Source organism: Artibeus jamaicensis, unplaced genomic scaffold, assembly GCF_021234435.1.
Source record: "Artibeus jamaicensis isolate MK-2021 breed Jamaican fruit bat unplaced genomic scaffold, CSHL_Jam_final scaffold_537, whole genome shotgun sequence".
Lineage (NCBI taxonomy): Eukaryota > Metazoa > Chordata > Mammalia > Chiroptera > Phyllostomidae > Artibeus > Artibeus jamaicensis.
The window spans coordinates 37558507-37585828 of record NW_026522047.1 but is presented as its reverse complement, the minus strand read 5'-3'; the positions used below and the strand labels follow the sequence as shown (position 1 = coordinate 37585828).

The 27322-nt window shown below is 37.6% G+C and overlaps 1 protein-coding gene across 12 annotated transcripts in view; it reads left to right on the top strand.

Moving 5' to 3' along the window:
• Positions 1 to 27322, top strand: part of HMBOX1 (homeobox containing 1) — a 173388-nt gene that overhangs the window by 31957 nt on the left and 114109 nt on the right. For 11 of the 12 annotated variants that reach the window (XM_037150456.2, XM_037150450.2, XM_037150455.2 and 8 more), the window contains exon 2: positions 18714 to 18773. The exons of the other annotated variant lie outside the window; for it this stretch is intronic. The gene's annotated coding sequence lies outside the window, so the exon portion shown is untranslated. The remainder of the gene's footprint in view (positions 1 to 18713; positions 18774 to 27322) is intronic. 12 annotated transcript variants of the gene reach the window in all.

Genomic DNA, 27322 nt, shown 5'->3' with positions numbered 1-27322 from the left:
CACATTATATATGCTTTATAACACATAGTGTTATAAAAATTACACAGTACAACTTCAGATGTGGCAATGCTAAGCAGAGTTATTCATTGTTTTCTATCTCTAATTGTTGTCATATTTAATATATCCCCATGAGAATGGAACATCTCTTATTACAGAGCCCATCTGCCTCTCCTTTCACGATGTAGTAAGATGCACCTGGTGTTTCCTGTGGGCATAGGTAGAAACCCTTCCGAAGGGACCACAGTCGGCCAGGCTCCCTGACCCAGGAAATGGAGTGGATCTTCTTTCCCAGTGGTACAGGAGAGCCCCCACAGAGTTAATCTTAATTTCTTACACTGGCTTGCTTTGGAGAAAGTGCCCTTTGATTATGCCACCCACCTGTTATCTTGATAAATAAACAAAAATGTGTTTTCACGTGGATTTCCTAGAGATCCTTTGACTTTATTATTCCTGGGAGCTTTCTTCTAAAATGACCCTAAAAAGTTGAAGCAGTTGCTTTGCTTTTGAGACCCTATGACTGGTAATTCACACTCTAGTTTCAGATAAGGCATGTACCAGGAAATGTGTTTGTTTTTTAATGTAAGTATAGTTGGTATACAATATAGTGATTTGACATTTATATACCTTACAGTGTGATCAGCACACTAACCCTAGTAACCATCTGTCACTGTGCAGAGTAACCGGTATTATTGACTATATTCCACTTCACATTTTCCAGCCGTCCTCCAACCCTCTTCTCTCTGGCTTCCATTAGCTTGATCTCTGTTTCTCTGAGACAGGTTCATTTTGTTTTACTTATTTATTTATTTATATATTTTTTAGATTCCACATGTAAGTGAGAGCATATGGTATTCGTCTTCCTCTGCCCGGCTTATTTCATTGAGAATAATCTCCAGGTCTGTCCATGCTGTTATAAATGGCAAGACTTCATTCCTTTTTATTGCTGAGTGATAGTCCATCACACACACACACACCCATCTCTTTATCTATTCATCTATGGATGGAATCAGTAGACACCTAGGTTGCTTCCATAGCTTAGCTTAGCTGTTGTGGACATTTTTTGCTCTTTTTTTTTAAAATGGCTAACCTAGTTGTCATTACCTAATGAAGGCACATCCTTCTTATTAAAAAAAGTAATCTTGGCATATAATTGTGATCCTTCTAATTATTGGGATCTGTATGCACTATTTTTTATTGAAAGATTGGATATTACTGAGACATTCAGATTCAATGACTTTTTAAAATGAACTTATTGTCACCAATGTCATTTTCATGTGAAATGAGTTTACACATCATTAGAGACACCATTCAGAACTACGAAATACATGTCTGTGCAAAAATCCATTTAAAAGTAATGTGTAGATTAGTTTCCTAACAGTCACAGATCTAACGTTAGAGCAACAGCCTATAAATACAACAAAATTAATGCTTTTACTCTTTAAATTCAGCACCTGACCTAACTAACCTGGTTTTTGTTGTTATTCATTTGCACTTGTTCAATAATCCTAAAGCATTTGGGACTCACGGCAGCAATTGGAGTTGAAAGGGAGCACTGAAATGTGGTGACGGTCGGTCAAGCCCCAAACCGGAAAGCCACAGGAGCCTGTGGCTCTTCCACATCCTGGTATTTATTAACCAGCTAGCAGTGACAGTGCGCCCCTTTTATCTGACCTTGATTTGCAGATTCCACCTCTGTGTCAAGACATGTCAGTTATACTTTAAATTACTGAAATGCTCGAGTGACTGTTTTACCTAATGGGGCATCATTATTCTGTTGCTTTCTTCAAAATTTTTACAAAAAACAGTGTCTATATACAGTTTTGTACTCTCCTTATTATGAAATTTTCCATGTCATTGGGTATTAATTTCCAAAATTTTTTCTTAAGAGTGTATACTAATGAATTCGCTGTCATAGTATATTTATCTACTGTAGGACATGTGAGTTGTTTCCAGTATTGTAGTATTCTAAGTATTATTGTGGCTGAGTATTTTGCACATATCTGTATGTATAGAGATATACTAAATTTGAAAGTCTTGTAAAAATATATAATCTTTTAAAAGATTTGCTCCCAAATTTGAAAGTCTTACATAAATACATAAACTTTTTAAATATTTGAGCTCTACTGCTACCTTCATATATATATTTATATGTATATATGTAAACTGCTTTGGTATGTCATCTGATGTAGATTTCAATAAAAGCAATTGATAATCTTATGTCAGAAGGATAATTTAAAATGCCCCCAAAATTTAAAAATAAAAAAGAAGAAAAAAACCAAAATAATAAAACAAACAAAAAAGAACAAAATGCCATAAAATTATATGAGCCATACATGTAATGTCATTGAAGACTAGAGTACTCAGGAAAGGAAATAACAGTATTTGTGATTGGACCTTTGTATAATCACATACTGTTTTTTTGGCTAGTCAGTTGGTCTCTTTCCCTACTTTCAGAGCTCTGATTTTTTTTTTATTTTTGTATTGTGTAGGTTGGTGTATCTACACATCACCCTTTCTATAGCTTTAAAAAAATAAGCCATTATTTCTTATTGGGGGTGGAAAATTGAGGGGGGATCAGGTTCTTTGATAAAGATCATTGTTCTTCTCAATTAACTTATTCTAAAGCTACCCTTTCTTCTGGCTTATATAAAATAGTAAATATCCTTGTAGTTTAAGCCATTCTGAATGGTACTATAACTGGCTCCTGAAAGCATATGGGTAAAATTTCAAGAGGTGAAATTGGTTTTGAAAAGGTGAAAAATTCTGCTTGCAATATTTCCAGTGGGAGAAATCGCATAAGCAAAAATGGGATGATGTTCAAGGATTTATTAGACTGATGGACATGCATAAGTCTCTCATACCTTCCTCCAAAAAAGGGAGTTACCATATCAGATCTGTTTTCAACAAAAAGTAAGATCTAATTTCAACAAAAGTAAGATATAATTTCTAAAGAATCCTTTAGGACTCTAGGAGTAACTAGGGATGTCTTACTTCATTTTCTGCAGAAAGCTTGAAACTTGGCTTTTATATTTAAACTGTGTTCCCAGTTCTCTTAGGAAGAAAATTACAGTCTCCACTCTGTCATAGGAGCTAATTAGGAGACACCAGTTTGGTGTCGGGTGTTCACACGTAGCCCTGGTCTGTAGCATAGTGTGGGGGCTGTGCTGGCACATACTCTGTGTAGTTAAGGGTGACAACTTACTAATATCTAATACTTTTTGTCTTGTGACTTTCAAAATATGCAGTTTTCCATTAATGGGGAGCTTGACCTTTCTCATCCTTTCACCAGTGAGAATGGGTTGAGAGTCCCAAGCTAATACCTTATATTTGTGTAATTCATTCATTAAGAAAACAAGCATTGAAGTACCTGCTATGTGCCAAACACTTTTTAAGATCCTGGGTATATAACTGTGAAACAGTCCTTACTTTGATAAATGTGGGAGGACAGGTATATAAATACACAGGTAAATAATTTTAGATGACAAATTCTAGAAGAACATAAGTCAAGGTTATGATAATGAATAGTATTTTAAATTGGCTGGCCAAGAAAGGTCTCTGAGGTGACATTTGAATTAGCACCTGAATACGAAATCACCTGTGACAAGAACATTTTAGGCTGAGTGCAGTCAAAGACTAAACAGTAATAAGCAGAGGGCATTACAGGATCAGAAAGGAGGAGCTGCCCTGTGTTTAGGACGTGGGGAGTGAAGGGCAGAGGCTGGCTCTTATAAGGCAGTGTAGGTCATGATAAGGAATTTAAATTTTATCCTATGTACACTGGGAAGCCACTTCAGGATTTTAAGTAGGGGATGTGACACGATTTGAATTAGAGTTTTAAAAGATCACTCTATCATTGAGAATAGATTGTAAGCTCTGTTTTCTAAAGGGAACAGAGATTAGCAAACACTGAGACAATGTAAAGCTAATGTATAAATTTTGGAAGCTCTTATTTAGGTTTTTCTACCTCATACTTCCTTTTATTTTTATTTTTTTTTACTGTGGTTTTTAAAGAGTAGGTTTAGCAGTATTTCAATTGACTTTATTTTTTAATTTTTTTATTTTATTGATTATGCCATTACATTTGTTCTATTTCCCCCCTCTGTTCCCTTCCACCCTGCACACCCCTCCCCCACCATTCCCCCCCTTTAGTTCATGAACACGTGTCTCAAGTTCTTCAGATTCTACATTTCCCCTACTATTCCTACCCTCCCCCTTATCTATTTTCTATCTACTGTCTATGCTACTTATTTTCTGTACCTTCTCCCCCCTTCTCCTTCTCCCACTCCCCTGTTGCTAACCCTCCATGTGATCTTCATTTTTATGGTTCACTCCTGTTCTAGCTGTCCTCTTAATTTGCTTTTGTTTTAGGTGTGGTTCTTAATAACTGTGAGTTTGCTGTCCTTTCACTGTTCATCTTTTTTATCTTCTTTTTCTTACGTAAGTCCCTTTAACATTTCATATGATAAGGGCTCGGTGATGATGAACTCCTTGAATTTGACCTTATCTGAGAAGCACTTTCTCTGCCCTTCCATTCTAAATGAAAACTTTACTGGATAGAGCAATCTTGGTTGTAGGTCTTTGGATTTCATGACTTGGAATACCTCTTTCCAGCCCCTTCTTGCCTGGAAGGTCTCTTTTAAGAAATCAGCTGACAGTCTGATGGGAACTCCTTTGTAGGTGACAGTCCCCTTAGCTCTTGCTGCTTGTAGGATTCTCTCCTTCATTTTAATCTTGGCTAATGTAATGATGATGTGCCTTGGTATGTTTCTTCTTGGGTCCAACTTCTTTGGGACTCTCTGAGCTTCCTGGATTTCCTGGAAGTCTATTGCCTTTGCCAGAATGGGGAAGTTCTCTTTTATTATTTGTTTAAATAAGGTTTCCATTCGTGGCTGTTCTCTTCCCCTTCTGGTACCCCTATAATTTGGATGTTGGAGCGTTTAAAGATGTCCTGGAGGTTCCTAAGCCTCTCCTCATTTTTTTGAATTCTTGTTTCTTCATTCTTTTCTGTTTGGTCATTTTTTCCTTCCTTCTGGTCTGCTCCCTTGATTTGAGTCCCAGTTTCCTTTCCATTACTATTGGTTTCCCGTGCATTTCCCTTCATTTCAATTAGTTTCGCCTTCATATGTTTCTCCAATTTGTGCCTAAAATCAACCAGTTCTGTGAGCATCCTGATCACCGGTGTTTTGAACTGTGCATCTGAAAGTTTGGCTATTTCTTCATCGCTTAGATTTATCGGCTCTGGGGCTCTGAGTTGTTCTTGAGCCATGTTTTGATCTGTCTGCACCTGTTAGAGAGGCGTCTTAGGTGTTCACCAGGGCGGGGCTACCCAAGTCACTGGTTTGTGATGCTGTATGTGGGGGCGGGGTCAGAGAGGGAGCAATGGCGGTCCTCTCTGCTTGCCCCTGCCTGCTTATCCAAGCGCAACTGTGTGAGCCCGCCCACGCCCTGTACCAGGGCCTGTGTGGTCTGTCTCAATGCTCGTCTCTTCACTGGTTTATCTGTGCGCAAATGCAGGACCAACTGCAGACAGGCAGCCACGCCTCTTCCCTGGGTTCACCGGTAGCTAGCCCGCACCTGGGATCCGCACCCTTGGCTGCCTGTGCACCTCCTGGGTCGGGGGATCTTTTTTGCCTGACCCGCTCTGCTGCTGGCTTCTCCCCTCTCACCGGTTTAGCTGAGCGGTTCCTTGTTTTTGGATTCTGTATTTGATTTTCTGTGTGGTTTGGTTGTGTCTATTGTTATTAAAACTTTGTTGTTTTTAGATTTGGTTGTGCCAGGACGCAAAGTGTTCCCACCTACGCCTCCATCTTGGCGGAAGTCTCCTCAATTGACTTTAATTCTCATGTTTTCTCCTAATTCTCAGGTCCTTAAATAGGAAAATCTTTTCATCCATTTTTCTATCAGTACTCGTAGTTTAACGTAGTTTAAGTTAATTACAAACTAGCTACTTCAAAACTTAGTAACTAAAAACAATCAAGGTTTATTATTTCTCATGATTTTAAGGTTTGGTTGGGTTGCTCCTCTGTTGGTTTTGCCTGGGCTTATACATGTGGCTCCATTTAGGTGGAGGTTTGGCTAGGCTGAAGGTCCAAGATGGCCTTACCTGTATATCTGACTTTTGGTTGGCGTGGCTTGGTTCTCCTCTTCATGGCCTCTCAACTCCTGGTAAACTAGATCATCTTCTTCACAGGGTAATTTCAGGGCAGCTCTCCAAGAAAATGAGAAGCAGAGTTACCAGAGGCTCAGGGTTCAGTTTCAGAAGCTGTATAACCTTACTTTCATCACACTGTTCTGGCAAAAGAAATTCCTAGTGCAGATTCTAGTCCTCTCTCTTGCTAGGAATCAGGGCAAAGTCACCTTACAGAGAAGCAATTATTATGACCATCCATGAAAGTAATCTACTACAGTCTACTCTCTGGCCAGTATAATTTATGTTTCTCTAACATTCAGGACATATTCATTCTCTCCCCAAATTTCCAAAAGTCTTATTTGATTGCAGCCTTACTCTCCAAATTCAGGATCTCTTGATGTGCATCAGGTCCAGATATAAATAAGCTCAAGTTCACTTTCTCTGGTGCAGGAACTTTTGATTCAGAGAGCTATGAACTAAAAAGAGTACCAAATCAAATTTTATTTAAGCTAAGTTTCTGACTTAATAAAGTGGATAAGGATGAGCAAATTAAGCCCAAAGGAAGCAGAAGGAAAGAATGATAATCAATGAAATAGGAAAGAAACAAGAAAGTTAATGAAGCTAGTAACCGGTTCTTTGAAAGGATCCATAAAATCGATAGACCTCTAGACAGATTAAACAAGAGAGAGAGAAAAGACAAAATTACCAGTATCTGAAAGAGAAAATATCACTGCAGACCTTAGAAACATTAAAATAGTAATAGAGTATTGTGAACAACTTTGTGCCAGGACATTTGAAACTTAGATAAATAATCAGATTTTTTATTAGACACAAACTGTTAAAGCTCATACAGGTAAAAATAGATAACCAGAAAACACCCCTGTCAATTAAAGAAATTAGATTTGTAGTAAAAACCTCCTCACAAAGGAAACTCCAAGTCAGATAGCATCACAGTAAATTCTCCCTAACATTTAAGGAAGAAATAGTGCCAATTCCACATAAGCTCTTTTAGAAAATAGAAGAGGAACACTTTTCCATTCATTTTATGCCAGTATTACTCTGATGCCAACTTTAAAAAGACAAAACATTACAGGAAAAGAAATCTATAAACCAGCATCCCTCAGGAATAGATACAGAGTTTCTTATTAAAATATTAGGAAATGATAAAGTAACAAATTGGATCTAGCAATATGATAAAATGTTTATGTCATGACTAATGTAATTTCAAAAAATGTAAAATGTTGGTTTAACATTCTGAAATCAAAGTGATTCACTATCACATTGAAAGAAATGATAATCATTTACTGAAAGATGGAAAGAAAAACAGTCATTTCAACAGATGCAGAAAAACGCTATGATTTAACACTTCTGTTAAACAGTGTCCCTGTGCTCCTAGCTCATGTAGTAAGGTGGGAAAATAAGTAAAAGGCATGTCGACTGGAAAAAAAAGCAAAACTGTCGTTATTCATAGGCAACCTGATTGTGTTTGTAGAAAATTCCAAAGAGTCTTTTTTTTTTAAATCCCCTAGAACTTACTAAGTCAGCTTATTTAGCACAATCACAGGATATATGGTCAATATACCAAAATCATTTTTAGTTCTGTATACTCTTATTTTGTACTAGCCATGAACAACTGGAAGTGGAAGCGTAACAACAATGGAAAGGTGGAAGTGCAGTACAATAACATCACAAACTGAAATACTTGAGAATAATAAATGTCTAAAAGACCTAATGCTGAAAACCATAAAACACTGCTGATGTAAATTACAGAAGACCTAACTAAATGGAGATATGACTATGTTCATGAATCAGAAGATTCATTAATTTAAATTTTTCAGTTCTCCCCATATTGATCCGTAGAGTCAATACAATTTCAATCAAAACCTTTGGAGGTTTTCTGTGGAACTTGATAAGTGTAGTCTGTAATTTATATGGAAATGAAGAAGATGTAAAATAACACATTCAAAAAAAGGAATTACACTACTTGATTTAAGATTTATTATAGAATTGTAGTCATCAGGAGCATGTGGTGTTAGCATAAGGATACGTCACTCTGTGGAACAGAACATAGTCTAAAAGGACCTACACATGTATGGTCATTGATTTTTGACAAAGGTTCCAAGATAACTCACTGAGCAAAAGGTGCTGAAGAAATTGTATATTCATATGCAGTAGGGTGGGGAGGGGTGGGATCCTGTCCCTTATCATATCCAGAAATTAATTTGAATGGATTATAGCCCTAAACCTAAGCGCTAAAACATATTATAAAACTTACAGAAGAAAAAGAAGAAACTGTGACTTTACTAAGGCAGAGTTTCTTGGAGAAAAACCCAAAAGGCATGAATGATCAATTTTAATATTGATAAATTTTACTTCATCAAAATAAAAAACTTTCTTTGAAAGACATGATTCAAGAGCAGTAAGTTCACATTACACACGGACATGCATCCTGAGGTGGGTGTGGTTTGTAGCCCATCACCCCAGTGTAGTGTAGAAGGGACCACGTTTCAAGTAAAGACCTTCTTTGTAATGCTAACTCTGGTAGTTGTCAAGTGTACTGTTTACTGAATTACTTAGTGTTTTGTTACATATTCTGAGCCATGGTTTTCTCTTTTTTTATGAAATGAGAGTATTTATACCTCCTGTATAGGATTGCAATGACGGTTAAATAAAAATAGATATGAAAAAAATAGAGTGTAAATGTTCTTCTAACTTAATGTCTCATCATTATCATCATCAGTTTTCTTTATTATAAATCCTTAATCCTTAATTTCTCTGCTTGAAGAAAGGACCTCTCTTTTTCACATAACCAACTATAATTTTTGAGACACTAAAATTTTTGAAAATTATACTTTATTGATTATGCTATTACAGTTGTCCCAACTTTTCCTCCTTTGTCCGCTCTCCACCCAGCACCTCCCACTCTGTCAGGCAACCCCACACCCTTGTTCATGTCCATGGGTCATGCATGTAAGTTCTTTGGCTACTCCATTTCCTGTACTGTACTTCACATCTTCATGGCTGTTCCGTGACTACCAATTTGTACTTCTTAATCGCCTCACCTCTTCACCCATTCCCCCATACCCTCCTTGCATCTGGTAACCATCAAAATGCTCTCCATATCCATGATTCTATCTCTCTTCTTCTTGTTTACATACTTTGTTTTTTAGATTCAATTGTTGATAATGTATTTTTTGCCATTTTATTGTTCATAATTTTAATCTTCTTTTTCTTAAATAAGTTCCTTACACATTTCATATAATGATGATGATGAACTCCTTTAGTTTTTCTTTTTTTGGTCTGGGAAGCTCATTATCTGCCCTTCGACTCTAAATGATATCTTTGCTGGGGAGAGCAGTTTTGGCTGTAGGTCCCTGACTTTGGATATTCCTTGGTGATCTCTTCTAACCTGCAAAGTTTCTTTCTTTTTTTTTTAAACATTTTCTTTTTTTAAAATTTTATTTATTTATCTTTAGAGGGGAAGGGAAGGAGAGAAGGAGAGACATATCAATGTATGGTTGCCTCTCATGCGCGCCCTGCTGGGAACTGGCCTTCAACCCAGGCATGTGCCCTGACTGGGAATCGAACCGCGACACTCTGGTTCACAGGCCCGCGCTCAATCCACTGAGCTATTCCAGCCAGGGCAAACCTGCGAAGTTTCTTTTGAGAAATCAGCTGATAGTGTTATGGGAACTACCCTATAGGTAACTAACTTCTTTCTCTTGCTGTGTTTAAGATTCTCTCTTTATCTCTCTTTGTCTTTAACCTTCGACATTTTAATTATGATGTGTCTTGGAGTGAGCCTCTTTGTCTCCATCTTGTTTGGGACTCGCTGTGCTTCCCGAACTTGCATGTCTATTTTTTTCACCAAATTAGGGTAAGTTTTCTTTAATTACTTTTATCAAATAGATTTCCAATTCCTTGCTCTTTTTCTTCTCTTTCTGGTACCCCTACAATGTGAATGTTGGACCTCTTGAAGTTGTCCCAGAAGCTGCTTATACTTTCCCCATTTTTTTGGATTCCTTTTTCTTCTTGTTGTTCTGATTGGTTGTTTTTTGCTTCCTTATGTTCCAAATTATTGATTTGATTCTCAGCTTCATTTGCTCTACTGTTGTTTCCCTTTAAGTTGTTCTTAATTTCAGCTAGTGTATCCTTTGTTTCTGATCGGATCTTTTTTATGCCGTTGAGGTCCTCACTAAGTTCCTTGAATATTCTTATAACCATTGTTTTGAACTCTGCATCTGATAGGTTGCTTATCTTCATTTTGTTTAGCTGTTTTTCTGGAGTTTTTATCTGTTCCTTTCCTTTGGGCCATATTTCTTTGCCTCCTTATTTTGGTAGCCACCCTGTGTTTCTATGTATTAGGTAGAGCTGCTTTGACTACATGTCTTGGTAGTGTGGCCTAATGTAGTAGGTGTCCTGTAGGGTCCAGTGGCAGTCTCCCCTATCACCCAAGCTGGCTACTTGAGGTGCATGCTTCTTGTGGGTTGAGCGCACCATCCTCTTTTAGTTGAGCCTTGGTTGCTGTTGGCAGATCATTGGAGGGATTTACCTAGGCCAGTCAGTTGCAAGGACTGGCTGTGACCACAGACCACCAGTCTTCACCCTCTGTGGAGGATCAGCTGTGTGGGGACAGGGTGGTGGTGCTCTGACATGCTCTGTAGCTATCCACTGGTTGCACTGGCCCTGGGGTTTCCCAGGTAGTGTAGGCCAAGGTCAGCCCCCACCTGTGTTTTGCACAGGGCCACCCTCCCTGAGGTATAAAGCAATCTGAGATGGCTGCTATTGTGCTGGGCTTGGAGATTCCCAGCCAGTGCCAGGCTGTGAACAAGGCTGGGTGCTGCTGCTAGTGCTGGGCTTGGGACCACTTAGCAAGGGGTACGGGGGGCTGGAGCCTCACCGAGGATTTGAGAAGTTGTGAAACATAAGCCAGGACCTGCCATTCATACAGAAAAGTCAGTTCGGGTGGGCCTGTGAGTTGGGTGGGACAGAGTCTCAGGGCATCTCCAGGGAGGGGCCAACAGTATTAGCCAGGTTGGTGGAGTCTCAGATATGGCACCCTCCTGCCAGTTCTATGGCTGTGTGGTGGGATGGCTCTGCTTGCCTTTCCGTCTGGGAGAAAGCTGTCTCCCAGCTCTGCCTTGATGCCAGACACTTCACTTTCTCCCTGAATGGCTCTGGTGCCTTTCAAGCTGTTACCTTAGTCCTGGAGCTCAGAAGGAATGAGTCTGAGTAAATCCATGTGTGGGTTCTTTAAGGGGAACTACTTGGGACTCCAGAGGTTTCTTCCACCAACTCAATCCCCACTAGTTTTTGCAGCCAGAAGTTACGGGGACTTATCTTCCTGGTACTGGAGCCCTGGGCTGGAGTCTGTGGTGAGGCTGGGACTCCTTGCTCCTGAGATATCCCTTGTGAATTTTTATCTGCCACACGTGGATGTAGGACCAGCCTGTCCCGTGTCTCTGCCTGTCCTGCCAGTCTGGGTGCATGTGGTTTCTTTAATTCTGTAGTTGTCAAGACTTCTTTTTGTCTCAATTTCTGATGGTTCTGTGTAATGGTGGTTCTAAATTTTAGTTGTAGTTTTTCTGTGATTGTGTGAGAAGGTGAGCTGTGTTTATTTATGCCGCCATCTTGACTGGTAGTTTCTTTAAAAATTTTTATTGTTTCAATAGATATGTAAACAGATCTATAGATTCCAGTTTATTCTTCTGATCCTTGTTGACTGTAGAAATAATAAGTTGGTACAATCACTTTTTTTTCATTTTTTCTTAAGGCAATAACTGCTCATGTTATTTTGGTTATATTGTCTATAATTTTATGCCAAGCCAATTTTTAAAATCAGCATTACTCTGAGAAGCAATTCTTTTAAAGAACATTCTCAAGAGGTATAGAGATCATAAGTAATAATGATTTATTATTATATGAATAGATACCATAACACTCTAAAGATATACTGTGTGTTATATATTGGAAATATGATAGTAATAGAAGTCATTGGTCATCAGTATACTTTCGCCTGGAAACTTCCTCCATGTATTTCTTTTTAAGTGTAGCAAGATTCAGCTGTACACTAAAACATATAATCCACTGTGAGAAAGGGAAGATAGTTAAGTGGTTCCCAAGAACATTATTAGGCACTTTGAGCTAAAAAGAATGATTTCATGGCAAATGAGAAAACTCTATTGCTTCATAAAAGCACTTGTCTTTGGCACAGAGAAAATTAGTTGTTGTTTTTTTACATCTGAAAGTTAGATTGTAGAGACTCATCTATGACTCACCCTTATGAATTTAAGCTGTCTGTATTACAGAGGTTAAAAGCCTTTTTTCTATTAAAGACTACTGAATCAGAGGGTTAAAAAATAACAGCAACCAAGGCTGCTTTCAAAAAAAGCCAAATTAAGGGATATGTGGGCAAGAAAAATAGAAAACATTATCATTTCATTATCATTATGTTTTCAATCATCCCGACTCTCTCACCGAGGCCAGGTGAGAGAGAGACAAGAGGAAGGACATGGATTGGTAGTCCAGAGGGTGGTGTAGCTGAGATGGTAAAGGAGATTTGTAAATGGTTCTGTTCTGAGAGCTTTGGAAGTGGGTGTTGCTATTTCTCTACAGATACCTAATTCCTCTAAATTGTCATAATAAGTTACTAATGTTTGTTATCCATACTCATTGAAATTCTTTATTTTTCTCACTAGCACTTAATTATTCTAACCTTGATTCTTTCTAAAGGGAAAACTATTACTTACATCATGTGTTAGAATAGCATAGATTTTCAGAGCGATCACGAGTTTTGTTGAAGGCAACCTGGGAGAAAACTGAAAAATTACTTAAAAATCAGAAAGTGCTATTTGAATGTGAAGCATGACAACTGTATCTGTTTATGCTTTGTTTTATCTTGTCTCCTCCTCACCCTCTTCCCCTGCTCCACGTTTCTTTATACCTCAGTTATTAGGTCTCATCAGGGGTGATTCACTTGAGTCTCTCTTCTCTGTCATTTTTTTCCTTTCAGTATCTGAGAAAACCACCTGCCTATTATATTACCCTCATTCAAATAAAGCCAGGATAACTGACTTTTGCCTGAAATTATCATAGTAGAGTCCTTATGTGTCTGGTATCCTAAGCCTAGTCAGTTCCCTATGTTTCAGATAAACTTTGGTATGTGTTCCACATCCTGATGATCATGAATCTATAATGTTAAAAGGAAAGAGCAGTGTTGAAATGTGACCTTGCCCAAGTCAACCTTATTCAGCTGGCTTTTCTTACCTGCAGAATTGAGACAATTAATGTGTACTCTTGAACCTAGTAGAATTTGTTGGGAGTATAATATTAAACGAAGCTTTGTCAGTTCTAAGACCTCTGCAACTTCAAGATGTTATGGGATAATATTTCTGAAGTACCACTTAGGAAAGGCTACATTCAAATAAAATAGTTTCCTGTGAAAGCAGCAAGGGGTATCTTCTCTGTCTCTTTTCTTTGTCTGTAGGAGCCTCCTTATCCTCTCTGTGGAAATTCAGTCCACCTCTAAAAGCCCAGAGCAGATGTCACCACCTTCATAAATTTTCCTTTATGCCCTAAATTAAAAGTGATATAATTCCCTAGAATTCAGATAATTTAGCAACTTTTTAATAGACATAACAATTCCCTTATTTTTGCATTCCTTTTAATATGCCCCCTGTTCCTGAGCAAAACATCTGGGTATTATAAAACGATCATTAGTCTAGGGTATTAGTCACTCAGACCTTCATGTTGTCTAAGGTCAGGGTCACATGGGGAATACTGATGTCACCTTGGAAATTGGGTCAGGCTTTCTTCAGCCACACTGCCCTTCCTTTGGACACGCTACTCATGTTTTACATGGCCCCTCCCACAGTAGGCTTTCTGTAAATGATGTTGCCTTCACTTAGAATTAGTGATTCCTTTCTTTCTTTGTATGATGCTGTCATCAGATCAGAGCTTTATCGTGAACTCCTAAGAGAATCCTTTCCTGGCCTGTCAGTAATTCCTAGTGACTCCTGTCCTAGCTCAACTTCTCCCACATATGTTCTACAGCACTGGGTGCCCCATCATAGCACTTAACACAAGTAAAGCTTTACCATGTAGTTGTATAATTATTTAATGACTCCCATTAAATGACACTCAGTAAGGGTAGAAATTATGTATGTTCTTGGTCTCTATTATATTCCTATTGCCTATAAGTGTATATACCTGTTGCTTATAGTACCAGGACACAGTTATCACTTAATAAGGATTGAGTCCACAAGTATCACTTTGACAAACATAAGACCAGAAGTTTTGGACCATTACATGTGATCCTTTGCTTAAAACTGACTTGTACGTTTTCTCTTAACCTTTCTGTGTATGTTTTGTTATCTAAAACTGAATGAAACTTGTCCTACTACCTCCCAGGGTGTTGTGAACATCAAATGAGGTACTTTGAAAAGTACGAAGTTCTATTCAAATATAAAACTATATTAAAAAGCTGGTGATATAAGAGGAAGAGACTGCCATGGATATAAAGTACAGTTGACCCTTGAACCACAGAAGGATTGGGTGCTGACCCTTGCACAGCTGAAAAATCTGTGTGTAATTTTTATTCCCTCAGAACTTAACTAGTAATAGTCTAATGTTGATCAGAATCCTTACCAGTAATATAAACAGTTGATTACTACATATTTTGTTTGTCAAATGTGTAATATACTGTATTGTTACAATAAAGTAAATTTGAGAAAGGAAAATGTTAAAATCATATGGAAGAGAAACTACATAGTATTTATTGAAAGAACTGAATGTAAGTGGGCCTACAGAGTTCAAACTCTTGTTTTTCAAGAGTGAACTGTAGCCCTGACTGATGTGGCTCAGTGGCATCATTCCATAAACTGAAAGGTTGCCAGTTTGATTCCCGGTCAGGGCACATGCCTGGGCTGTGAACCAGGTCCCCAGTTTAGGGCATGTGACAGGCATTCAATCAGTTTTTCTCTTCCTCTCTTTCTCCTTCCCTTCCCCTCTCTCTAAAAATAAATAATTAAATCTATTTTTAAAAAAAAGTCAACTGTATAATACAGGGGTTATTTTATTGTTATTTATTCTGTAAATCATAGGAGTTACATTTTGAGATGGATTTGACTTCTTATGTTAGAAATTATCTCTCACTATTCATTGTTTAGGGTAGTGTGAATATAATTTATTCCACTTGTGAAAAACATATGAACCAAAATTGCCTAAGGCTAGACTTCAAATTCACTTAATGATTCAACAAGCCTTGTGGTATTAGTACCATTTTCCACAAATAGCTTATCTATGCATTTTTATTACTCTATTTTGCTGTGTATAATGTGTTCCCGTGTATAATATACACACATGTTTTTGGCCCAAACTTTCAGGAAAAAAACTTTTTTAATTCAAATTTTTGTTTGCATATATTTAGATACTTGTTTTTATATTATAAAGGAATTTTAACATTTTTGAACATATTATGGTACAAGAAATTTTATGTAACATAATTACAAAACACAAGGACAGATACAAGGTATTCAGGTACTGCCCATGTATAACGCGCATCCTTATACTTCCCTCAAAAATTTGGGCAAAAAGTATGCATCATACATGGCAAAATACAGTACTTAACACTGTGTGACTGAGAGGCAGAGAGGATTTAATTGTATGTGTTACTGTAACTCTGGATAAAATGGGATAGGAAAACAGCAGTTAAATAAATTGAATTAATACTTTCTTTGTATTTTTGGAGCAGAGCAAGATATTCTCAAGTTTTAAACCTCTATATTTTGCCATTCCATAATTTTCTCCCCAGCTTATTAAAATATACTTATGTTTTCTCTTCCCAATTCTGCCTACCTTCACTCTTTTCATTCCTCTAATTTTTCTTCTTTTGAACTTCAGCAGTTTGAGTTGCAGGGGGAAAACCTGGCACTTAATCAAGAACATGATCTCATTGCTTTCAATGGCTTAGAAAAGAAACATTTTAAAGCAGTTGAAAGATTTCGCTTTGGAAAGTGGGCGCTGCATAACTAAGTGTGTTGGTTCCCAGCAGAGCCTTGAGTAACCTCTTTCCAGCCATCCTCATGCTTTTTTCTCTTTTACATCCTGTGCAGTGAGCAATTGCCTAACTTTAAAAAAAAAAAAAGGTCCAGTGAGACTTTGCTTTTGGCCGTTTTGGCGAAGTATTGTTTTCTCTTCTTTCACTCCCCTGTGCAGTACTTTCATGTTTTTGTAGCGTACTTATTTCCACGCTCCAGCACCTACATAGAAATAGAGTATAATGTTTAGTTCCCTCCTACCCACACAAACCCCAGTGCTCTTCAGAGTTCCCTTAAGTATTTTTGGGAGTCCTCCAGTGGGATGTAACATTTATTCAGGAACAGAAGTGAATATGCTGCCCTGGCTGGTGTGGCTCAGTGGATTGAGTGCTGGCCTGCAAACCAAAGGGTCACCAGGTCACCGGCTTGATTCCCAGTCTAAGGCAAATGCCTGGTTGCGGTCCAGGTCCCCAGGTGGGGGTGTATGAGAGGCAACCACACATTGATGTTTCTCTCCCTCTCTCTCTCCCATCTCCTCTCTCCAAAAGTAAATAAATAAAAAAAAATTTAAAGAAGTGAATATTCTTTTCCTACAGCCTCCTTTGGAAGTCCGTTCCCTTCAGGCCACTCCAGTATGGTGCATTATCACTGCCACTGCTGCTGGGTCCTATGCAAGGGATAGAAGTCGTGCCAGGAATGCTGTCTTTAGTGCTTTCAAAGCTGCCAGTCTTCAGGGTACCCGGGAGGTGCAGGGCTGAGTTAGAGTCCTGTTCCCCCTTCGGTTCCCTCATCCCTGCCTCTGTACCACACTTTGTCTGCAAGTCCCAAAGCAGCAGAGTTTGTGCTTACAGTTTCACAGTCTCTTGAAAGGGTTTCTTATCTTTTAGATCTACCCTTTTACTCCTTTTGGGCTCAAAACCAGGTTAGAGAGCTAGATGGAAAAAGACACCATGTCATTTATTCCATTGTTCTTATTTCATCTCACTCTCCTGCTCACCCCCTTAATTTCCTTAGGTTCCCGCTGAAGTTTCCATTATCTGTGAACTAAAAGGTAGAATATTTTCTTTGTGGAGAAGGGTCACTGGCTCACTGGTTCTGACAGTTGAAGAATTCTTAATCATGATTGGAATCAGCTCAGCCAACTTGTTATATATTTTTTAAATTATTTTAAATATGTATTTATCTGGTACAAAATTCAAAAAATACAGAAACATATCCAGCAGTTACCAAGTTCCCCTCCCTGGGGGAATCATTATTACCAGTTTCTTCTGTATCCATCCAGAAATTCTTTATGCATATATAAACAAGCCTGCATATGATTACTACGTACTCTTCCCCACTGTCCTCTTCCTCCCCTTTCCCAACTGGTACATATACTTTGCTCTCCCTTGTTCTTTTTACTCGGGGTCTTTTTTTAATGTTAGCACATAAGGGATTTCTCAGTTTTTATGGCTGCGTTGTACAGTTAGGTTGTACCGTAACTTATTTGTCTAGTCCCCTTAATGGTGGATGTTCAGGCTGTTTCTCATCTCTTCCTATTACAAACGCTGCTGCAGAGAATAACATTGGACATGTTATTTTGCTTGTGTATGAATATATATATCTTTCGAGTAGATTCCCAGAACTAAAATTGTTAGGTTAAAGGTTATATAATTTAGAACCTGTTACATTTTCAGCTACTAAATGCTGAGGAAGTTTAGTTTTCGATGTCTATCTTATATTTTAAACTCCTTTTCAGTAAAGAAGCGAGCTTTATCACTGCCTCATTTTACTTGTTGATTGCTCGCACAGTGCATAGCAGACATGAGTATAAGTAAGGAAAAAATGGATTTAGTTTTTGTTTTTCATGAAGACCTAGGTATAAAGAATGATTTCTCTGTCGTGGAGCAAAACACGGTATATGCTGGGTATTAAGTGGCGGTTGCTAGTGCCTAGAGGTAGTAGGGCCAGGTGAACTGGAGGGCGCATTCCTCACATGAAAGGGGAAGTACAGGTCACCTTTCCCCAGTTGCTGGCACATGAGAGATTACAAACTCTGGTGACTCAATGACAGAGATGCAATTTCTAAAATAAAAACAAAAGCCTCCATATCTGTGTTTAGTCTCTTGAGTTTTAAATACCTTGTAGATCAAGCAAAATACGTCCACAGGATCGATCCAACTCTCTAAACCTTCATTTTATGCTCTCTGCCAATTGTACCTACAAAGGCAGCTCCGTGGTCTACTACTTTACCTCTGACTCCCACATATTTTAGTTCCTCATCATCTGCTCAGCTAGATATTGACTCCAGATGTTCCACTGATTTTTAAATACTCAGTTCTGTATATTATCATTATCCATTTTCTTAAATCTTTGTTTGAAATTTCTTTCACCTTGATGTTTTCCAGCTATATATAGAAAAGTGAGATTCTAATATTACATTTCTATTCATTTAGTCATTGTATCCTATGCCTTCAACCAGCATTTCTGTGTTTTAGACTGTTAGAGTTTTAACAGCCAGATACCAAGAACATGGATGTTCATTATGTTTTCTCTATCTCTACCAGGGTTCTTTCTAGATTTTGGTCATTGTTTGAAGAGGAAAGGGGAACATGATCATAGATATTGTAAGTATTAATGTAAAGCTTAGCAAGAAAGGTTTTTTTTCTGTTTGAATTCATTTGTAGCATTCTTTGAATGTGCTTTATTCTGTGAGGTATTGGAAAATGAATTAATAGCTTGCTCTAAAGCCTGCAAACATTTGATGACGATTCCCATTGGATCAAAAACTCTTACCTGGTCGATCTCCACCACTCCGTGTTTTCTTCTTCCACTTTTTTCCCAGAATTTCTCATTGGTGAGGAGTAACCGTTGTCAGTATCACCTCGTTTCTCTCTCGTCAGAGACTCACATTGCCCCCGCCACAATCCACATAGCTTCTGGGAGATGAGTATAATTCCTTCCCATGGTTAGAAACTACTGCCTTAGATGCTTTTCCTCAAATAGTCACAGTCGTTTATTCATAATTAGAGTAATTAAAAGGTTAGTTATAGACACTATAATAAAAACTGAATTTTGGAAAAGAAACTTGGGACAGTGTGTCCTTGCAGTTACAGGGGGTGGGGTGGGGTGGGGAGGGAGCCTTGTCCAAGAAGTTCTTGGCTGAGAGCTCTCTGCCTAGCTCTGGATTTCTGCATACTCATGAAAATACTTTCTTGTAATAGTTTAGTTTTCCAGATAAACTTCCCTCCTAGAAAGCAGTATTCTCAATTCCAGCCATTACATTGTTTTCTGATACTCTCCTTAAATGAGTTTTTCCCTAGCATGTGGTATGTTTTTGAAAAATTGTTGGTTCAAACTTGCAAAAGGGCAAGGGAGCTAAACATTTCTGGGTGCCTTTTTTAAGGAGGCTTTTTTACTTTATCTTATTTAGTCCTCTTACTAACCCCCTGAGATAGATATTATCTACAATTCTCAGAGGAGGAAACCAGGCCTTAGCAAGATGAAGACATTTGTTTAAGATAAAACTGCTAACAAGTGGTGGAACCTGATTTTTCAAACACAAAATAGTCTTGCTTCAGGTCTCTTATTCTTTGTATTATGTGGTCCTACTCCAAGTTTGCATTTTAGAAAGATTATTTGGTTAACTATATGTAACATAAAGAAGAATGTAGGCAGGTGAGGTGGTTGGGAATCATGGCTTAATAAAGCAGCAGAAGGAGAAGGTCTAAGTAAAATAGAGAAGGTCACACTGGAAAGAACCTGCCAAGGAATGTGATCGATGCTTCTTGGTTTAGTATATACTTGTGTTTTGTTTTAGTTCACCAAATGAAGAGTGCATTTTTCCAGCTATAAATTTTAGTTTAAAAAGACACCCTATTATTTATATGTTGAAGTTATCTAACATTTAGTATTTGGGGATATGGCATGATGTATAAACTTAGAATTTTAAGACTGAATCATTCTCTGCCTTTTATAAGGATTATCTTTAACCTGAATGAGCTTGGTAGGTATTTAAATCTTTACTTTTACTCATATATTAACTCATACAAAAGAAGTAATAAAGAGTCTGATATACAGATTTAGCATATTTTTCATGCTGGTTAGACATAATATAAAAAAATTGAAATAGATTTGAATCCGAAAATTATTCCAAAGATTAAAGAAGTCTTGTTACCTATAATTAGATATCAATCTGTAGTACAGAGGATGCTTTTGATAGCTAGTTGTATTTGGTAACATACAATAAATAATTTAAAATTATTTAAATTTTAAATTTAAATAATTTAAAATACTAATACTGTATGTATGGTACATTATACTTCATAATTGTCACTATAGTTTGAGAACTCATGAGCTTGTCAGGAGATAATCGAACAAAAATAATTTAGAGTAAGGGATCTGAAATACGTGGAGACTTTAGCAGATAAAATTGAGGTAAGCCATTGTGATTTTGGAGTACAATGTATGACCTTACTTGGAGTGGGAAGGTCATGGGATGTATAGAGGAACGAGAGAAATAGAGAAAAGTGTGGTGGCTGTCTGTAGTTCCAGGTTTTAAAGACAGGAGTGTGAGAAAGCTGTGTGTTCCCCAACTTTGGTTAAGAGAGCTCAGGAGAGCCTTTTCTCATGACTGCAGATACTTTTTGTCTGTTCAGTCAGGCAGTACAAAATGTGAGGTCCTAAAATAACTGTAAGAGACTGTGGGGAATGTGCAAATAAAAGAAACTATTGTCCTTGGGATGCTTACAGTATTACAAGTATTGGGGTAAAGCATGAGTTGGCTCCCTGGAATTTGACTTCAACTTTTAGTTGTAGAACATGATCTGATTGGCTTCCTCCTTATTTTGAATTATATATTAGCATATCCTCCTGAGATATGGTAGGTAAAACACTTCTCCTCTTCTCTTTCTTATGCTTTCAATGGAAAGCATATGAATTTCCTCATCCTCTGCCATCTTATCTTTGTTTCAGCACTTACCTTCTAGTAAATTGATAAGATGGTGCTTCAGAGCTAGTCTTAAGAGTAGTTGATAATGTTTTCTGAAGTACAATTTAATGGATGCTGGGAATGTCCAAAAATAACATCTCTACTAACCTGTTGATGTCATAAATTCTACCATTAGCAGTTCAAGCTAAATTTCCTATTAAATTGGGACATTGGTAGTAAGACTCTTGATTTAATTCTTATAGCAAATACGCAAAGATAGTGTTTAGTACTTTTAGTAGAAATTTTCAACTGGAGGTTCCTCTCTGACGTGATTCTCCCAGTAGCTCTCACTTCTCTGATTTCATGTTCTAATAATATGTTACCATTTGTTCATGCAACTCTGGCCATGTTGTTCTAGGTGCTATTCCTTCAACATGATAGACAATTTTTGCTTCAAGATCCTGATCTTGAATGCTCCATTCCCTATCTAGGTGGCTTGCTTCCTAACTTCATTCAGGTCTTTACTCTAATTTAATTCCCTCGCCGGGGCTTTCTCTGAGCACCCTGTTTATTTAAAATTGTAACCTCATGACCCACAATCCTTAAACTCTTTCTCAGCTTTATTTTTTTCTGCTGTACCTATTATGATCTGAATACTGTATGTTTGACTTTTTTTTAAAAAATGCCTGACTTTTATCACAAGAATGTAAGCTTTATATGATCAGGGATTTTGTTTTGTTCATTGCGTATTTGCCAGTGCCTAGCATGTAACAGGTGCCAGTGAATATTTGTTGAAAGCATAAATGAATAAATATAAGATCATGCAGAATTGAGTCATAAAAAGATGTGCCTATAAAGAAAGTGGATACCAAACAATAATCTCATTGTGTAGTTCTACTTAATATGGTATTTCTCAACTTCTGGCCAAGATGAAGGCATAGGTAGATGTGCTTTGCTTTCTCACACAACCAAAAGAAGGATAATAACAAATATAAAAACAAAAAACAACCAGAACTGCCAGGAAATTGAACTGTACGGAAGTCCTACAACCAAGGAGTTAAAGAAGAAACATTCATTCAGACTGATAGGAGAATGGAGACAGGCAGCTGGGGTGAAAGGACGCATGGTAAGGCAGCAGCTGGCAGACCAGGTCGAAACACATTTGCATGTGGATAAACCAGGAGCAACAACTGGGGAGCACAATAGGCTGCACAACCCCGAGTTTCAGTGTGGGGAAATAAAGCCTCAAAACCTGGCTGTAAAATCCTGTGGGGGCGGGAGGCAGTAGCAGGAGAAACTCCCAGCCTCACAGGAGAGTCCATTGGAGGGACCCATGGGCTCGTAGAACATACATAAACCCACCCACCCAGGAATCAGCACCAGAAGGACCCAGTTCACTTGTGGATAGTGGGGGAAGTGACTGATAATGATGTGAGAGCTGAACAGGTGGCATTGTCCTGTCTGACCCCTCTCCCACCTACAGCCCAAGTAGGTTGCTGGACCCTGACCAGTACCTAAAGCTTTGCCCCTTACAATGTAACAAGTGTGCCAAAACCAAGAAATATTGCTCAGATAAAAGAACAGATCAAAACTCCAGAAAAACAACTAAGCTATAGGGAGATAGCTATAAAAGCCAGCCAGTCAGATGCAGCGTTCAAAACACTGGTAATCAGGATGCTCACAGAAGTGATTGAGAATAGATGCAAAATAGAGGAAGAAGTGAAAGCTGTACAAATTGAAATAATGCAAAATATATGGGGAACCAGTGGTGAAGGGAAGGAAACCAGGACTAAAATCAATGATGTGGAACAAAAGGAAGAAATAAACATTCAACTGGAACAGAATTTAGAAACAAGAATTCAAAAAAATGAGAAGAGGCTTAGGAACCTCCAGGACAACTTAAATGTTCCAACATTTGAATCATAGAGGTGCCAGAAAGAGAAGAGGAAGAACAAGAAATTGAAAAATTATTTGAAAAAATAGTGAAGGAAAACGTCCCTATTCTGGTGAAGGAAATAGATGTGCAAGGCCAGGAAGCTCAAAGAGTCCCAAAGAAGTTGGACCCAAGGAGGTACACACCAAGACACATCATAATTAAACCACCCAAGATTAAAGATAAGGAGAGAATCCTAAAAGCAGAAAGAGAAAATGACACAGTTACCTACAAAGGATTCCCATTAAACTATCAGCTGATTTTTCAAAAGAGACCTTACAGGCAAGAAGGGGCTGGAAAGAAGTATTCAAAGTCATGAAAGGCAAGGACCTACATCCAAGGTTGCTCTATCCAGCAAAGCTGTCATTTAGAATGGAAGGACAGATAGAGCTCTTTCCAGGTAAGGTCAAGTTAAAGGAGTTCATCATCACCAATCCCTTATTATATGAAATGTTAAAGGGATTTATGTAAGAAAAAGAAGAAGATCAAAACTATGAATAGTAAAATCACAACAAACAACTACCAAGAACTGAACCTAAAAGCCAAAAACAAACTAAGCAAACAACTAGAACAGGAACAGAATCAGAGAAATAGAGACCACATGGAAGGTTATCAGTGGGCAGGAGGAGGGGAAAGAAAGGGGGAGAAAGTACAGGCAATAAGAAGCATAAATGGTAGGTACAAAATAAACAGGGGGAGGTTAAGAATAGTATAGAAAATGGAGAAGTCAAAGAACTTATATGTACGTCCCATGGACTTGAACTAAATGGGGGAATGCTGGAGGGAGGGGTTGTGAGACAGAGGGTGATAAAGGAGAGAAAAAAGGAACCACTGTAATAGCATAATTAATAAAATATACATAAAAATATGGTATTTCTCACAGTATATTAAATTCCTCCTCTTCAGGAAATACTTGCTAGATTCAAATATGGATAGCTTCTTTTTGCCATTTATAAATTCTCTGAACTTTTAATAAAACCTTTAAATGACATGCATTTAATTGGTCCCAAGTTTCTGAATGATTGACTGGAATTTGTGCCTTTATTCATAGGTGAGTTAGTGTAAGCACTAACCTGGGATTCAGGGTTTCTGGCTCCTACTATCAGATTTTTTTTTCATCTGTAAGCTGAGGTGATTAGAAAACATTGTTAACATCAATTCAAGCTCAATATAAGATTTTATGATTCACCTTAATCTAGCTTAATGAAATCTTTCTCTAATTCTATAATTATTTCATTTATTAACATTGGGAAACTGCTGCACGAGGGGAAATGCAAAATGATGAGCAAGATAATGGATCTTCCAGAAACGCAGAAGCACAAGTTTTGCCCTGGTAATTGTTTATCAATGTATTATATATTCTACCTGCAGAAGAGAGTGGAGGCTTCAGAAGCCACCTGAATGAACAATAGATCAGGACATCTGAACTGGTTCTGTGAATAAATTGTTCAAGTTTTACATCAAAACATTCTAGGAATGCCAGCCAATAGGAATAGTTTTTGTGTGTGTGTGTGTTTTAGTTTAAGGGATACTCCTTTTTTTTTCAATGATAGTCACATAGACTTATAAAATTATTTATAAAGGTGGTAGGAGATTGCCATTCAGATTTTAAGTTTTCCTGTTGTAGTGAACTTCAGAAAACTGTCATAGGTTAAGCAACATGGAGATGCTGAACTTGTGAATGCTCAGTCTAGTAATTTTACCTACCTGAGAGGCATCAAAAGTTCTAACAGAACTTGGCTCCAGGAGCTTTGTGATATAGACTGTAAACTAATGATAGGATATCTCCTTAGTCCTGGGAACACTCACTCATGTTACCACCCAACTATCAGGAGCAAAGTTTTTTTTTCCCCCTTAGCACTTGCATAGCATTTAGCTTATAACAGATACTTAATAAATTTTTATACCAAATGTTTTAATTGCATTATTTTAAAATGTACTAACATAGAATATTTGGTGTTAATCTTTTGGTGTTTAGGATCAGAACCATAGAGATTATCGTAGTTGATTGAGACTTGAAAATAGGCGTTTTCTTTTATTTCTTCAGTAAGCAAAAATTTATTTACTGCTTACAGTGTTGCTAGCACATTGGTAGGAGCTGGAACTACAATTGATAAGAAACAAACCTTGCTCTTAAAAAGCTTACATTTTAGGAGAGAAAGATTTGTGTATGAATTGTCATAATATAGCAAATATATTTATGATACTCTACTAACATAGAGTTTGTAGAGGGGGATTTACTGTCTTATTAATATGAGTCATGGAGACTGGTAGAAAGGAAAGGGGAAAGAAGGTGTTGCATTTCTAAAGGGCTGAGACATCTCCTTGGCTAGGGCAAGTACTTACTATGTAGGATGAGAAGTAGAGGGTTAGAGAAACTAGTTTGGGAATACTTACGAGTGGCTTTGCTATCAAGTTTGCCTTCAGTTACAAGTAGTCAAGTTTATTTAGGTTGGGAAGTTGATATGGGAAGAAATACGGGTTATTTTGGGTGATGGTATGCTCAAAATTGTCTTTATGCCTAGACATTGTATTTACACAAGAGATGTGGGGTTGCATTACTCAGGTTCTTTTTTGTCCTCTAAACCAGTGATTTCCAAGTAGAATTACCTCAGGAGCTGTTTAAAAATATTTTTTTGACTTCCACCTCCAGTTATTTGGATTCAGTAGGTCCAGAATTGGCTAGGGATTCTGTGCTTTTAAAAGATACCCATGTGATTCTGATGTACAGCACAGTTTGGGAATAACTGACTGAAGCTGACATGGAGAGAACATACTGTTTGCTGTGATGTATTTGCACCGTAATTCCTTAAAAATGGAGTAGGATCATGTGTAATTTAACCATAACTACCTCATGGGAATAGAACATCCTGAGACTTTAATAGTAGGGGATGCTAATTAAATACTGTAGTATAAACAGCCGCTGATCCATAGATATGTTTTTAACTTAAATGAATCAGAAAATCTGAAATCAAGTCACAGTGTATACAAGAACAACTGCTTCAGAAATAATGAAGCTACAAGGGAAGTGGTCTCTAAAATGACTACTTAAGGTATAAAAGTGCTAATGATTGGTGTTAAGTATATTTGAGGCCACCCACAGAGGCAGAGATGGTGACTCAGCCTCTGACATACGGGTAAGTCTTCTCTAACATTTCGCAAAATAGTCAATAAAGTTTACCAGCAGCCTGTTATTAACAGAGAAATGTGTACTTTCATTTTCACGTTATATAAATATTTTAGAATGCCAAAAAGTAGGGAACACATTGAGGGTAATGTCAAAAACCACCACATCTCTTAATCAAAACCTAGAATTCCTGTATTAGACTATCATAGTAAATTCTGGAGAGCGTGTGGCAGTCATATGGCTCTTCTGATTGATTGTGTTCATTAATAAAGCTTCAAATTCATCTAGCAGTGAAGTACAGTAGTCTAGAGACTCCTTTCCAAAAGCCATAAAGAATATCAGTATTCTCCGTTTTTCTATCTATTTCTGAGTTAGTTCAACTAATAACAAAAATAGTGCCTTTTACGTTCCAGATACTACTTTAAGAGCTGGTACAGATAACAGACAATAATGGCACAGATTGTAACACATAGACACGTAACATAAACATGTCAACTAGTAATGCTTACTTAGAATAAAAGGCAAAATGAAGCTATTTTGCTGGTTTTCTTTTCTTTTTTAAAGCTGAGTTTAGGGAAGGGGACCCTGGGAAAGGAAAGCCTGGTTCAGTTGCATCATAGATGTTTAGTTACTGCTGCTTGAATCAATATGCAAGACTTTTTGTCTGAAGATTTAACACACAAAAAAATGACTTGGTGGTGGGAGAAAGTAGTATGTAATTTCAGGTCCAGGACTGGAGAACTAATAGTTCCCTGTGGCCTGCCGCGGTTATGCTCTCTGTAGGAGTCTTGCGTTGAATTTTGGGAGCCACTTTTTAGGAGAAGAAAGGACGATGACAAATGAAACCATGTCAGACTAGAAGAAGGACTGGTAGTATTTAGCATGGAGACTGTTTGCCAAGATTATGCAGATATTTAAAAGGCTGCCTTGTGGAAGAGTTTAGTCTTTATTTATTCATCCAGATGAGTAGGTTGAAGTTACAAAAAAAGATTTAGAATTATAACAGGAAGATCTTTATCAGTAATACTCTCCATTAAACTTTCCTATCACTGGAAATATAGTTATACAAGTATCAGTAGGTCTTTAGAAATTTGACAAGTAGTATATGTAATGAAGCTTTTTCAATAGAAATCTCCATGGAATGTAACATACTTAACCTTGAATTGTGATTCATAATGAATAAAAC